This window comes from Propithecus coquereli, unplaced genomic scaffold, assembly GCF_000956105.1.
Source record: "Propithecus coquereli isolate 6110/MARCELLA unplaced genomic scaffold, Pcoq_1.0 Scaffold786, whole genome shotgun sequence".
NCBI lineage: Eukaryota > Metazoa > Chordata > Mammalia > Primates > Indriidae > Propithecus > Propithecus coquereli.
The window spans coordinates 517,953-532,477 of record NW_012154018.1 but is presented as its reverse complement, the minus strand read 5'-3'; the positions used below and the strand labels follow the sequence as shown (position 1 = coordinate 532,477).

Sequence of the window (14,525 nt, the reverse complement as noted above, 5' to 3'; positions counted from 1 at the left end):
GGGTTACTAGCAAAGGTTTGTCAAGGCCCTTCTGGCAGAGAGTAAAAGGAGCAGGACGTGGGCAGTTATCCCTGTAGACAGGATTTGGAAGAAAGGTGCTTCTTCCCTGTGTATTACACAGAAAACAAGAAATAAACAACAGTAGGTGGGGTGGGGGACAGCAAGTCAAAGTTAGAATAAGGAATTTAAATGTGTTACCAACTAAAGTGTCTAGACCTACAGTTCTTAAACTTTTTTGAGCCATAGAGCCCTTTGACAGTTTAGTGAAACCTATGGATTTCTTTTAAGAATAAATTTTTTCTTTTTGAGACAGAGTCTCACTCTGTTGCCCAGGTTAGAGTGCTGTGGTGTCAGCCTAGCTCACAGCAACCTCAAACTCCTGGGCTCAAGCGATCCTCCTGCCTCAGCCTCCCCAGTAGCTGGGACTACAGGCGTGCACCACCATGCCTGGCTAATCTTTTCTATTTTTACTTGCCTGGCTAATTTTTTTTGTACTATTTTTAGTAGAGATAGGGTCTCAGTCTTGCTCAGGCTGGTCTCCAACTCCTGACCTCAAGCGATCCTCCTGCCTCAGCCTCCCAGAGTGCTAGGATTACAGGCATGAGGAAACCAAATATATTTATATATAATTGTAAAGATATTTTATATGTGATATAGTAATATATGTGTTTCCTTATTAACATATTAAATAATAAGATCTAGTGGTAGGTCTGATAACTACCACAATTTCATGCAGTGATGAGCATAAAAGGTATTTTTTTTTTTGAGACAGAGTGTCACTCTGTTGCCCAGGCTAGAGTGCTGTGGCGTCAGCCTAGCTCACAGCAACCTCAAACTCCTGGGCTCAAGCGATCCTCCTGCCTCAGCCTCCCGAGTAGCTGGGACTACAGGCATGAGCCACCATGCCCGGCTAATTTTTTATATATATTTTTAGTTGTCCAGGTAATTTCTTTCTATTTTTAGTAGAGATGGGGTCTCACTCTTGCTCAGGCTGGTCTCGAACTCCTTAGCTCAAACGATCCTCCCGCCTTGGCCTCCCAGAGTGCTAGGATTATAGGCGTGAGCGACCGTGCCCGGCCCCCATAAAAGGTATTTTAAAACCTCTATAACTTCTGTAATTTGATATAAAAGGAGTTCTACTGGTTTCAAAGTTGCAGGGACTACAAACACTACTGTGATTCATTAGTTATGTTCATGATAGAAAAAAATGTTAAATTTCAGTTACAGGTTAGTGAAAATGAAGCTAATTTTTTTTTCTCATACAAGTCTATGGATCCCTTGATTTTTATTCATTAAATCCTTGAGGACTCGGGCACCCAGATGAAGAATCTCTGGTAGAAGTGAAAAACAAGTGCCAAACAAGGACCAGGAAAGTTAAGAGCAACGAGTAATAAAGGGAGTGAACAGAGATCTAGATGAATTCAGACTATAAAGTATGATACCTATAGTGACTTTTTAAGTGTTCCTCTTGTCTTAATTTGTTTGGGCTGTTATAACCAAATACCATAAACTGGGTGGCTTAAAAATGACAGAATTTTATTTCTCATAGTTCTGGAGGCTGGGAAGTCCAAGATCAAGGCACTGGCAGATTCTAGTGAAAGCCTGCTTCCTACTGCACAGATGGCACCTTCTTGCTGTGTCTTCACATGGTAGAAGGAGCAAGCTAGCCCTCTGGGGCCTCTTTTATAAAGGCAGAAATCCCAATCATGAGGGCTCTACCCTCATGGCATAATCACTTCCCAAAGGCCTCACCTCCTTATACCATCACATTGGTGATTAAGTTTCAATATATGAATTTAGGGGATGCAAATATTCAGATTATAGCACCCATAATGCATGTGAACTAAAATAAAATCTTAAGGCTCCTCCTGACCAGCTGACTGAATGGACACCCTCTTGGCCAAGGAGATATCCTAAAACTAAATTGCTTGCCATGAGGACAGAGGTCAGGCACACCTCATCATGCCCCCCTCCCTTCTTGGAGATATCCTTTGTAATTCATTAACAGGCCTAAGGGTATCCAAGACAAACCTGCAGGTCCTCAATTTACCCAACAAATATATGTCAGGTGGCTTGTCTCTGATTAACAGACCTCCTTATCTTAAAACATTCCAAGCCTTTAGACAAAGCTTCATGTCTTTAACCAATTACAAGTAAAAGAATCTTTAAACCCACCTATAAGCTGTAAGCACCCCCTCTTCAAGATGGCCCACCTTTTCGGGCCAAACCAATGTATGCCTTCCATGTATTGATTTATGACTTTACCTGTAATCCCTGTCTCCCTAAAATGTATAAAACCAAATCTGTAACCCAACCACAGCGAGTCTACTTGCTCAAGGCTTCTTGGGCGTGGCTCCAGGCCATGGTCCTCAAATTTGGCTCAGAATAAATCTCTTTAAAATTATTTTACAGAGTTTGGCTTCTTTTCCATTGACATGTACTTGCTTGGCTGAACTTCATTCAATTACAGGGCCTGACAAAAAGTGGATGGGATATAAATGAAAGAAGAGTGGCTGCATTTTCATAACTATTGAAGCTGTGTGATACATACATCGGGGTTCTTTATACCACTCCCTCTACTTTTCTGTATATGTGAAATTTTTCATAATAAAATGATTTAGAAGAAACAAACAAAATAAAGGATCTGACATGCTGTTTGATCATCAGAATTCCTCAAATTCATTCATTCACCTATCCATGCATTTATTCAACAAATATTTATTGTGGCCTCTGGTACAATGTAGGTTATGATAAGACTGAAACCAGAGTCGTGTAGGGGTCAGACCAGGAGAAATATTAAGGAGGAATCAGTTGCAGCCCAGAATGAAAGAAAGAGAATGGTAGGAGGAAGCCAGGAGGGAAAGCGGCAGGCCCTGAGGGAGGTCATTTTGATGGGGGTAAAGTTCTTTAAAAAGAGGAGAATGGGCGAGAATGGGAGGACAGAGTGGACATTATAAGAGGACAAGCTGGCTGGAGACCAAAATGGTGGAGCCGAGAAAATGGGTGAAGAAATGGGGAACTGCCAATGGCAGCTTTTTTTTTTCCTTTTTTTATTATTTCAAAATATTACAGGAATACAAATGTTTATGGTTACATGGATTGCTTTTGTTATGCTTGAGTCAGGGTTATAATTGTGCCCATCACCCAGATAATGTTCATTGTACCCGTTAGGTAGGTTTTCACCCATCCCCTTCTCCTCCCTGCCCCTGCTTGATTTACACTGAGTTTTACTTCCCTCTGTGCACACATGTGCTCATCAGTTAGTTCCAATTTAATAGTGAGTACATCTGGTGTTTGTTTTTTCATTCTTTAGATACTTCACTTAGGATAATGGTCTCCAATTCCACCCAAATTGTTGCAAAAGGTCTTTTTTTTTTTTTTGAGACAGAGTCTCACTGTGTTGCCCAGGCTAGAGTGCCATGGCGTCAGCCTAGCTCACAGCAACCTCAAACTCCTGGGCTCAAGCAATCCTCCTGCCTCAGCCTCCCGAGTAGCTGGGACTACAGGCATGCACCACCATGCCCGGCTAATTTTTTCTATATATTTTTAGTTGTCCAATTAATTTCTTTCTAATTTTAGTAGAGACGGGGTCTCGCTCTTGCTCAGGGTGGTTTCGAACTCCTGAGCTCAAACAATCCGCCCGTCTCGGCCTCCCAGAGAGCTAGGATTACAGGCGTGAGCCACCGCGCCTGGCCTGCAAAAGGTCTTAATTCATCCTTCTTCGTGGCTGAGTAGTATTCCATAGTATACATATACCACATTTTGTTAATCCACTCATGAATTGATGGGCACTTAGGTTGATTTGACCTTTGCAATTGTGAATTGTGCTGCACTAAACATTCAAGTGCAGGTGTCTTTTTGATAAAATGACTTCTTTTACTTTGGGTAAATATCCAGTAGGAGGATTACTGAATCAAATGGTAGGTCTACTTTTAGTTCTCTGAGGAACAATGGCAGATTTTGAAGGCTCCTTCACAACTCTGTCTACCTCTGCATGGAGAGATCTACTTGGTGGCTGTTTTCCACCCAAAAAGATGTATTCAAGAATATACCATTTGTATAAACAAAAACAAACAAATTTAAAAAGGCAGGTGACATCAAAGCTCTATCCTTAAAACATGACTTTTAAAGTTCACTATCAATCTCAAGAAATATATGTGTGTAAACTTTATAGAACAGAGCTTTCAAAGGAACACAGTATAACTTGGAACTAATGCAAATCAAACGTCAGAGAGAAGAAATTAATCTCTGTTTATATTTCATTTCCTCTAACATTTGCCTAACCGGGAAAATAGCAACTAGGTTTTACTAACATTGGAGAAGCAAAAATTCCCAGGATGTAACACTTTAAACAAGTTTTCTTCTAAAGGCCATTTCAATAACGGCTTGGTAATTATTGCACGCATAGGAGAGTTCCAGCTGGCACCCTTCAATAGTGGGCTGCAGGACCCTGCTGGCAGCCAGATGCCCACATTCTAAACTCCTGACTCATTCAAGAAAAGAAACAAAATCCAGACAACTTTCATCAAGAAAATCTTTGGTAAGAAAGTTGGCAAATGAGAGGAATTGTGCTTCAAAGTGTGTTTCTCCTCTGTTAGCTACTGGTTGTGCTTCCTTCAGCATTTCCTGTGACTCTGTTGACCAGAATACAATGATTTGAACTTGTCGTCCAATTGGCAACTATTTCATTCCCTTCAGGGATCCTAGTTATATCTACCACAGCATAACATCTGAACAGTGGGTGGTCCAGTCCCTGTCCACAAAGGTACACAATTTGGAGGGGACAATTATATGTCTAAAAATGTTAATCTCTTAGAAACCTTCTTATGCCCATGGCTATCAGCAAGAAAAGTCGTATTTGCTAGTACCAGCATTCAAATAGTTTACTGATTTGCAATCAAATTAGCCTAAATTATCCTGTTTAAGAACACAGGCTTTGGAGACAAACATGGGTCTTAATTTAAGAGACCCCCTCCCATTCCCTAGCTATATGACCTTGGGCAAGTTACTTAACTCCTCTGAGACTTAGTTCCATGATCAGTAAATAGGGAATAACTATAGCTATCTACCCTACAGAGTTGTTGTAAGAATGAAAGGAGAGATCTTGTGCAGCTCCTCCCCTGACACTCTATTCCCTCAGTAACACAGGCTCACAATTCTACTAGCCAGTCAGACCCCACTGGCCCCCCCATCCAGGGGCATGGGTCAGGGAAGATCCAGGTACTGCTCAGAAAACCCCTAATATAAGCATTCAGAGCTCTTAGGTGCCCTAGGGAAATGTGAACACTCACTTCACCCCCAACCCACCACCAAGGCCAAAGGACAGGAAAATGACCACCTGAAAAACAATGAAAACCTAACACCATAGGCAAAGGGGTGTCTCCTCATCCTAAATAGAACAGACAAGGCAGGCCAGGCTACCGGAGGTACCATCAAGCCAGGATCCTACAGTGTTGAGTCCAAAAGAGAGCCCCCAAGAGACTCAGAATAAGAAAGGAGAAGGAGGGGAAGGAGGAGAGCAAAAAGGAGTAAAAGGGGGAGAGGAAAAAGGAGGAGAAGGAGAAAGAGGAAGGAGATATTCTCCTTATAGGATCCTGTATAGACCGAATGTTTGTGTCCCCCCCAAAATTTATGTTAAAACTTGATCCCCAATGTAATAGTATTAGGAGGTGGGGCCTTTGGGAGTTGATTAGGTCATAAGGGTGGAGCCCTTATGAACGGGATTTGTGCCCGTAAAAAAGAGGCCCCAGAGATTTCCTTCTCCTCTTCCATCATATGAGGTTATATCAAGAAGACAGCCATCTATGAACCAGTAAGAAGGTTTTCACCAGACACTGAATCTTCTGGTATATTGATCTCGGATTTCCCAGCCTCCCAAAACCATGAGCATAAATTTCTGTTGTTTATAGACCACCCAGTCTATGGTATTCTGTTATAGGAGCCTGAGTGGACTAAGACAGTGCCCTTTAAATACAGGTCTATCTTTCAAGAGAAAGCAGAAAGAGGTTGAAGATGTCATGTCTCCCACCTCACTCACCAAGGGGAGGAGGAGGTTGAGCTGGTGGTATTGAACAGTCTGTCAGGAAGGAAAAGCTACCACTGCCACCCCCTCCCAAGAGCCAGGAGTCCCAGGCAGAGGCTAGCTCTGCCATTAATGCCAGAGACACAAAAGAAGAGACAGAGCTGTAGGTCACAGGATTGTCTACCTGCTCAGGCCAGAGACCACAATTTACACCAAGGGTCAGGGAGTGAAGGAGGAGCTGGGTTGGGGGCACACAGGTGATTGCTAAGCTATAAAAATTGTTTTGTTGTTATAGGGTAACTGGCCATTCCTCATGCTCTGGCTTTCTTCCCATGATAAAAAAGGAACTGGCTGCTGCTCCCTCCCAGCCATGTTTTCCCCCTTGTCTTTCTGTGGACTATCCCACAATCCTTCTGGCCTTCCTTCCTTGAGGACAGTTGAAAATTATCTTTTGCAGTTTCCCAAGTGAGTTTAGTGATATAAAATATTCCTGTTCCTGTCCCCACCTCCTTCCCTAGCTTTATACTTCTGGAGATCAATTTTTACTCTCCTCCCTACTTTTATTCTAGGTAAATTTTGTTTACCCTGCCCACTAAGTCCCAGAGCCAGAAATGGAGTGTTTGCACTCCCAAACTCTGAGCATCCACTTCTGCCACCCAATGTTTAGTTTTTAATCTCTTGTGCTATTCCCAGGGTCTCTGAGTTGGGCCACTGACCCTCCCTAGGTTTATGCCTCCAGACTGAATCAATTGTGTGTTCCTTTTAGACATGGTAGGGAAATGGTTAGGCTTTGGGGTGGGGGGGAGGGAGAGAGAGGAAAGTGTCTAATGCAAAACAACTTATTCTTTCTCCCCCTCATTGTAAATAACATATAATGGCCAAACCCTGGAGATATATACATTCTAATTATTAAATCATTCCCATCTGGCTTCATTGTAATATTTGGAAAGGAAATAAATGCTGATCCCTCTGGAAAAAAAAGAATTAAATGAGGTAGTCTACATATGGTCCTTACCAAAATCTAGCACAGAGTAAGTGTTCAATAAATGTTAGCTTTTGTTATTATTCATTTTGAAGATCGCAGAGTGCTTTTTTTATTCCTCCATTCATTTACTTACTCAAAAAGGTATTTTTGGAGTGCTTACTTTATTATGACCATAACAAAATATTAGACACTGGGGGAAGACGATTAGAGTACAAAGAAAGATAAGACCACCTCTAAATAGTCTCTACTCTCCAGGAGTCTACAATGTAATCATGGAGATAAGATGTGCACATGAGAGATATTGTCAGAAATCCTGGCAAGGCATTAAGTGCCTAAGTGAATAACACAGATTCAAAGGGGGCATTTGGTGGAGTGGAGATCAAAGATGGCCGCATGCAACTTGTGTTGATCCCTGAAGAATGGCCAAGATTTGTGGTGGCAAGGCACATTGTAAGCAGTGGCAACAGCATGAGCATGGACTTAAGATTCCAAATAAGTCAACATATTCAAAAGACAGTGAGAAAATCAGCCTGTAGAGGGTGTGCCACAGAGGGCAGTGAAAAGTACAGCTAGAGAGATTTGGGTTATATCCAGATTCATTACTAATAGTTTAGGATATATATCCCGGCTTATGACATGCTGAGGCCAGAAAGAAGATGGTGTCTATGGGGAAGGGACATTGATGGTAAGGAAGAATAAAAAAGGGCAAGAAGCAACAGTATGTAGAGATGATAAAGTAGGTAATAAATGTCGGGTACAAGAAAAACCTTTACTAATTGGAAAGTCTGAAGCAATTCTCTTGGGCAATAGAATGTTCTAGCAAGCTAAATGTTAAGCAGAAACCTCTTTGTATTACTCCCCACAACCAACCGCCACCACTTCCCTTAGAAAACCTTTTTATAAAATTTGAGTTCATCATCCTTTCTTAGTGAGCAAGCTCTGGGTAAGACAGATTATTGATCTGCTGACCAAGGTCCTGAGGGTTATCATTATCAATTATAAACAATTAGATATCTAGCACATTTATTTGTCAGATTAGCTGAGTAGGGACTGAGTTGGGACAGCATGGGCTTATTTTTTTAATGAATTCCTGATATAGCCTTCTTTTTCTGTTGTTTACCTCATTCCCCTAAAATCTAGGCATAGCAAGATAAGAAAAACAAAGCAAAGCAGGAGTTCAAACTCAGTTAATTTAACTTTGACTTCTGGCCAAGAGGGAGTAGCAGGGACTGGATTTATCCTACCAAACTAAAAATTATAAAATTGTGCAAAATATCTGAGAAAACAGTTTTTAGACATTAGCCAATAAGCAGTGAAGGACTGCGATTTCTAAGAGTCTGGAAACAAACAAAATGAGCCCTATAATTGCATGAGGTTAGCGTCTTGAGGCAGTTTCTAGCATGCAGCACAATGAGAAGGAACCCAAACAGAGCCCAGCAGTCTCACTGAGTTGAGAAGACAGAGACTGGTATTCAGGGAGGGCAAGGCAGCTATAATTTATGGAACAGATGACCAGAGAGTAGGCAGCTGCACAGAGAAAGAGTTCCAGAGATTTATGGAGGTATCCCCTTAAGTCTCTGGCTGAGTATTGGTCTCCACAGAAGTGAGATGAAAATACTGAGGGGCAAGGAAAGAACCACAAAAAAAAAGAGTAATTAGAATAATTTCTAAATCTCACGTAAAGCTGGTAATAAATAGTTCATGCTCTCACCAGCCAGAGTAGAAAAATCTTCTAATACACAGATCATATAGTAGAATTCTCAGAAGACTGGTACCTTAGCAGGAGGGCAAAATTAATTCTAGTCTGTACAGTGTTCTAGACCGCTCCTAATAAAGCTTAAGAGCAAGTTGAATGAAAATGAAAGTAAAAAATCAAAATTGTAGGATGCAACTAAAGTAATCCTTAGAAAGAAATTTTTAGCATTGAATGTTTAGACAGGTTGAGCATTCCTAATGCAAAAATCCAAAATCTGAAACTTTTTGAGTGCTGATATGACATCACAAATGGAAAATTCCACACCTGACCTCATGTGATTGGCTGCAGTCAAAGCTTTGTTTCCTGCACAAAATTATTTAAGATATTGTATAAAATTACCTTCAAGCTATGTGTATAAGGTATATATAAAACATAAATGAATTTTGTGTTTAGACTTCATCTGATCCTTAAGATGTCTCATTAAGTATATGCAAATATTCCAAAATCTGAAAACATCCAAAATCTGAAACACTTCTGTCCCAAGCATTTCAGATAAGGGATACTCAGACTGCATTAGAAAATACAGGAAACAGGGGGCCAAGATGGTGGACTAGAAGCAGCCTGCAGAACACTGCACTTGCAGAGAGGATTGAAAGTGGAAGATAGATATTCACTTTTGAATAGATTGTCTAAGAGAGAGCACTGAAAATCGTATATTTTTCTTTTTTTTTTGAGCAGAGAGAGGAGGCAGGAGTGAAGTGAAGAAGAAAGAAGTGGGACAACCTCCTCAGCAGGACCAGAGGTACTTAAGGAAGGCACCCATACCTGGGGAAGGAGAGAACCGCAGGCTCCATGCTTCCCCTGAGGATACTGCAACTGGAGTGGCAGGAGGGCCCCTCCACTGCAGCAGGCCTCTGGACTGATACAGAGAATTAATCCAGTCAGTAAAAAATGGAGAAAAGGAATAAAGAAGAATGAACAATCACTGTGAGAAATGCAGGAATATGCAAAGCAAGCTACTATAAGAATTATAGGTATCCCAGAGGGAGAAGAAGAACAAGTAAAAAGCATGGAAAAGCTATTTGAGGGAATAATTGAGGAAAACTTCCCTGGTATCATTACAGATTTAGATAACCAAATACAAGATGGTCATTAAACATCTTGAAGATTCATAGAAAATAGGACATGACCAAGACACATAGTCATCAGCCTGACCAAAGTCAAAGTGAAAGAGAAAATCCTACAAGCTGTAAAGATGAAAGCAATGAGTTACTTACAAAGGAAAACCCACCAGACTAACAGCAGACCTCTCAGCAGAGACCTTACCAGCCAGAAAGGATTGGGGTCCCATTTTTATTCTTCTTAAACAGAATAACTGCCAGCCAACAGTTTTATATCCTGTAAAACTAAGTTTTGTAAATTAAGAAAAAATTAAGTCTTTCCCAGACAAGCAAACACTAAGGAAATTTGCCACCACCAGACCTGCCCTACAGGAAATGCTTAAAAGTGCTCTATACATGGAACAGAATGATCAATACTCACCAGTGTTAAAAATACCAAAAGTTAAAACTCACAATTCTTATAAAACAGTAACACAAGGGAGAAAAATAAAGCAATTAGGTATCATTCAACATGATGAACAGAATAGTATCTCACATATTAATACTATCATTGAACATAAACAGTCTTTTTTTTTTGAGACAGAGTCTCGCTGTGTTGCCCGGGCTAGAGCGCCGTGGCATCAGCATAGCTCACACCAACCTCAAACTCCTGGGCTCCAGCAATCCTCCTGCCTGAGCCTCCCGAGTAGCTGGAACTATAGGCGTGCGTGCACCCCCACACCCTGCTAATTTTTTCTATTTTTAGTAGAGATGGGGTCTCACTCTTGTTCAAGCTGGTCTTGAACTCCTGACCTAAAGTGATCCTCCTGCTTCTACCTCCCAGAGTGCTAGGATTACAGGCATGAGCCACCGTGCCCGGCTGAACATAAACAGTCTTAATCCTCTGCTTAGAAGGTACAGACTGGCTAAATGGATGAAAAGACACAACGCAAGTACGTGCTGTCTCCAAGAAACCCATCAAACTCACAAGGATTCTCATAGACTCAAGGTAAAGGGATGGAAAAAAATTCCAAGTGAATGGAGACCAAAAGCGAGCAGGAGTAGCTATTCTCATATCAGATAAAATAGTGTTTAAATCAACAATGGTAAAAAAAAAAAAAGACAAAGATGGTCATTATATAATGATAAAGGGAGCAATTCAGCAATAAGATATAACAATTCTAAATATACATACACCTAACACAGGAGCTACCAGATTTATAAAACAAATGCTATTAGATGTAAACAAAGAAATAAAACAGCAGCATCATAATTGCTGGGGACTTCAACATTCCACTGACAGAACTGGACAGATCATTGAGGCAGAAGATCAACAAAGAAACACTGGACATAAACAAGATTCAAGAACAAATGGACCTAACAGACATTTGCAGAACATTCTACCCCAAAACTGCACAATATATATTCTTCTCACTAGTACATGGGACATTTTCCAAGATAGATCATATGTTAGCCCACAAAACAAGTCTTAGCAAATTCAGAAAAATTGAAATCATTCCATATATCTTCTCAGACCACAGTAGAATAAAACTAGAAATCAATTCCAAGAGGAACTCTCAAATCTACACAAAGTCATGGAAATTAAACAACCTGCTGCAGAACGATCCTTGGGTCAGTGACAAAACTAAGATGTAAATCAAAAGATTTTTCGAACTATCTGACAAACATGACACAAGCATCCAAAATCTATGGGACACAAGACCAATGTTAAGGGGGAAGTCCATAGCTTTAAATGCTTACATCAAAAAGATAGAAAGATCACAAATTAACAACCTAATATCATACCTCAAGGAACTAGAGAAAGACAAACAAACCAAATAAAAGCTAGCAGAAGAAAAGAAATAACAAAGCTCAGAGCAGAACTAAATGAAATGAGTGCAGTGAGACGCAGAGTGCAGCCAGCTACCACAGGGTCCTCCGGGCCCTCCGGCCGCAGGCCTTCCAGCTCCAGGTCGGTGGGTACTGGGTGGGTCCCAGGATGGGCTGCAGCTTCTGCCCTGCAGACACCCAGAGCCCTCACTGTGGCTGCCCTCTGGCTGGGCCCAAGCCTGAAAACAGCAGTGAACATTTCTCCCAACCGTACCTCAGTGATCTGATGATGGTGGCAGCCTCTCTGAGGCCAGACTCCACTGGTTACTGGGTTTCCTGGCCCAACCCTGCCCGGCCTAGGTGAAGCCCCCACCAAGCCTTCAGGATGCAGCGCCTTTGGGTGGTGGTGAGTGTGGCAGGGCAAGAAGAACAACAGCCTCCAAAATACCATGGAGGGCCATTTAGGTTTGGCGGGCCCGAGAAGGTAGGTCTGTGGACACAAGCTTGGTCACCTCTTTGGGCCATGGAGCCACACAGATCCGGGTCGTAGTATTACCGCTCTGTCCCAGTTGGGCGAGCCCTACTTAATCCTGACAACAAGGGACAAAGGCCTGAAGTACCTGATATATGTTAAAAGTAGAAATAGTAATACATTTGGTAAATAGCTTTTTGTTAAAGTTCATATGAAATGTTTTTTTGGGAGAATGGCCAAACCATCTCTTGAGTAGTACATATTGTATTTGTGTACCAGTTCAAGGGAGGAGGGAGGAGAAGGAAGAGTTCTATTCCCATGTGCATTTATAGTGAGGCAAGATTAACCATAGTTCCTATGTCTGTGAATTTTGTTTTACTCACCTGTTTATATAGTGTACATAAAGGACAAACAAGTCCTAATTTACATCTAGTCTTTCTAGATGTTAAAGAGGTTGCCAGTGTATGACAAAAGTAGAGTTAGTAAACTAATATATTTTATACATTTTGTTTTAAAATTCCTAGGAAAGACTGTCTTCAGAAAATTTGAGCATAGCCCACTGGGTTCATGGAGGAGGAAAGGGTTCTAGGCCAGAATGTTTATATTTTGAAGACACTTTCAAATTATAACTATTGTTACATGTGTGCAGTTTATTCAAGACTGCTATGTATATAGTGGACACATTATATCCTTACCCGAAATATCTAGTCTGCCTAGATGTTTAGAAGTGCCCAACATATGTTAAATGTAGAGGTAGTAAAATATCACTTTGTAAATATCTTTTTGCTAAAATTCATAGGAAATACTGTTTTTTGGAAATAGAATTGTTAAACCACCTCTGTGAGCAGTATAGTACCATCTACACTTGTTCAATGATTTGAAGGAGGTGGGAGGGAAGGAATTGCAAAAAGTAATATGCTAGTGTGTTCATACTTGGACATTTTCACATACCATTTTTCTTATGTTTTGTGACTTTGTTTTATTATGTGCATACAGTGTATATAATGGAAAAACTAGTCCTAATTTTGCAACATCTAGTCTCTAGATGTTAAAGAGGTTGCCAGTGTATGACAAAGTACTTAGTAAAATTAGCACATTTTGTATACTTTGTGTTGAAATTCATAGGAAAAAGTTTGTCCTCTGTAAATGACTTTTGGATATGAATTTGTTCAACCATCTCTAAGCATTAAACATACCTGTGCTTGTCCACTGGATTGAAGGCAGAGAGAAGGAAATGAGGAGGGAATGGTTCAAGGCCAAAATGGTCTTATTTAAAAGTTACCTCAGATTATAACCATTGCTACGTGGGGGCAATTTTATTTAACAGTGCTGTGTACACAATGGACAAGTTCTTATATGAAATATCTAGTCTTTCTAGATATTTAGAAGTGCTTGATGTATTTAAAAGTAGAAGTAGTAGAACACTTTGTAAATAGCTTTTAAGAACTGATGGGAAATATTATGTTTAGAAGTAGAATTGTTAAACCACCTCTGTGAACAGCACACTCTCTGTATTTGTTCATTGGGTTGAAGGAGGTCGGAGGGAAGAAATTGCAAAAGGTGCTTTGCTAGTGCATACTAGAAAATTTCAGCTTATCCATTGCCCTGTAAGTTACATGCATTTCATTAAACTTTGCTGTACTGTATATATTGTGTATATACCGGACAAATGAGTCCTAATTTTGTAACATCTAGTCTCCAGATATTAAAGAGGATGCCAACGTATGACAAAAGTAGAGTTAGTAAGCTAACATTTTGTACACATTTTGTTAAAATGAATAGAAAGGCTGTCTTCTGAAAAGGATTTTTGGAAGTGAAATGATAACATCACATCTAAGTGAAACATGTGCCTATATCCACTGAGACGGTAGTGGAGAGGAGTTGGAAGAATTGAAGGATTCTAGACCAGAATATTCCTATTTAGAAGATACTTTCAGATATAACCATTGTTACATGTGTGTAGTTTACTCAATACTACTGTGTATATAGTGGACAAACTTAAGTCCTTATTTGAACTATCTAGTCTTTCTAGATGTTTAGAAGTGCACAAAGTATGTTCAAAGTGGAGGTACTAAATAACACATTTTATAGATATCCTTTTGTTAAAATTCATATGAAATACTGTCTTTTGGAAATTGAACGCTCAAACCACTTATCTGAACAGTATGTATTATTATATTTGTGCTGGTTCAGGGAGGAAGGAGAAGAAAGTGCAAAGGGCTTTATACCAATGTGTTTATGTTGATGTAAGATTGACCATTGTCCCTTATGTCTGTGCATTTTGTTTTACTTGTTAAAAAAGAGGGGAAAGGCTGGGCACGGTGGCTCACGCCTGTAATCCTAGCACTCTGGGAGGCCGAGGCGGGCAGATTGTTTGAGCTCAGGAGTTCGAGACCAGCCTGAGCAAGAGCGAGACCCCG

General features: G+C 40.5%; 1 long non-coding RNA gene across 1 annotated transcript; it reads left to right on the top strand.

The window, feature by feature from the left end:
- Nucleotides 1-12,468: 12,468 nt before the first annotated feature.
- Nucleotides 12,469-13,851, top strand: LOC105825167. The gene is made up of 2 exons (XR_001138249.1): nucleotides 12,469-13,598; nucleotides 13,639-13,851. It is a non-coding gene; the product is annotated as an uncharacterized LOC105825167 (long non-coding RNA).
- The last annotated feature ends 674 nt before the right edge of the window (nucleotides 13,852-14,525 follow it).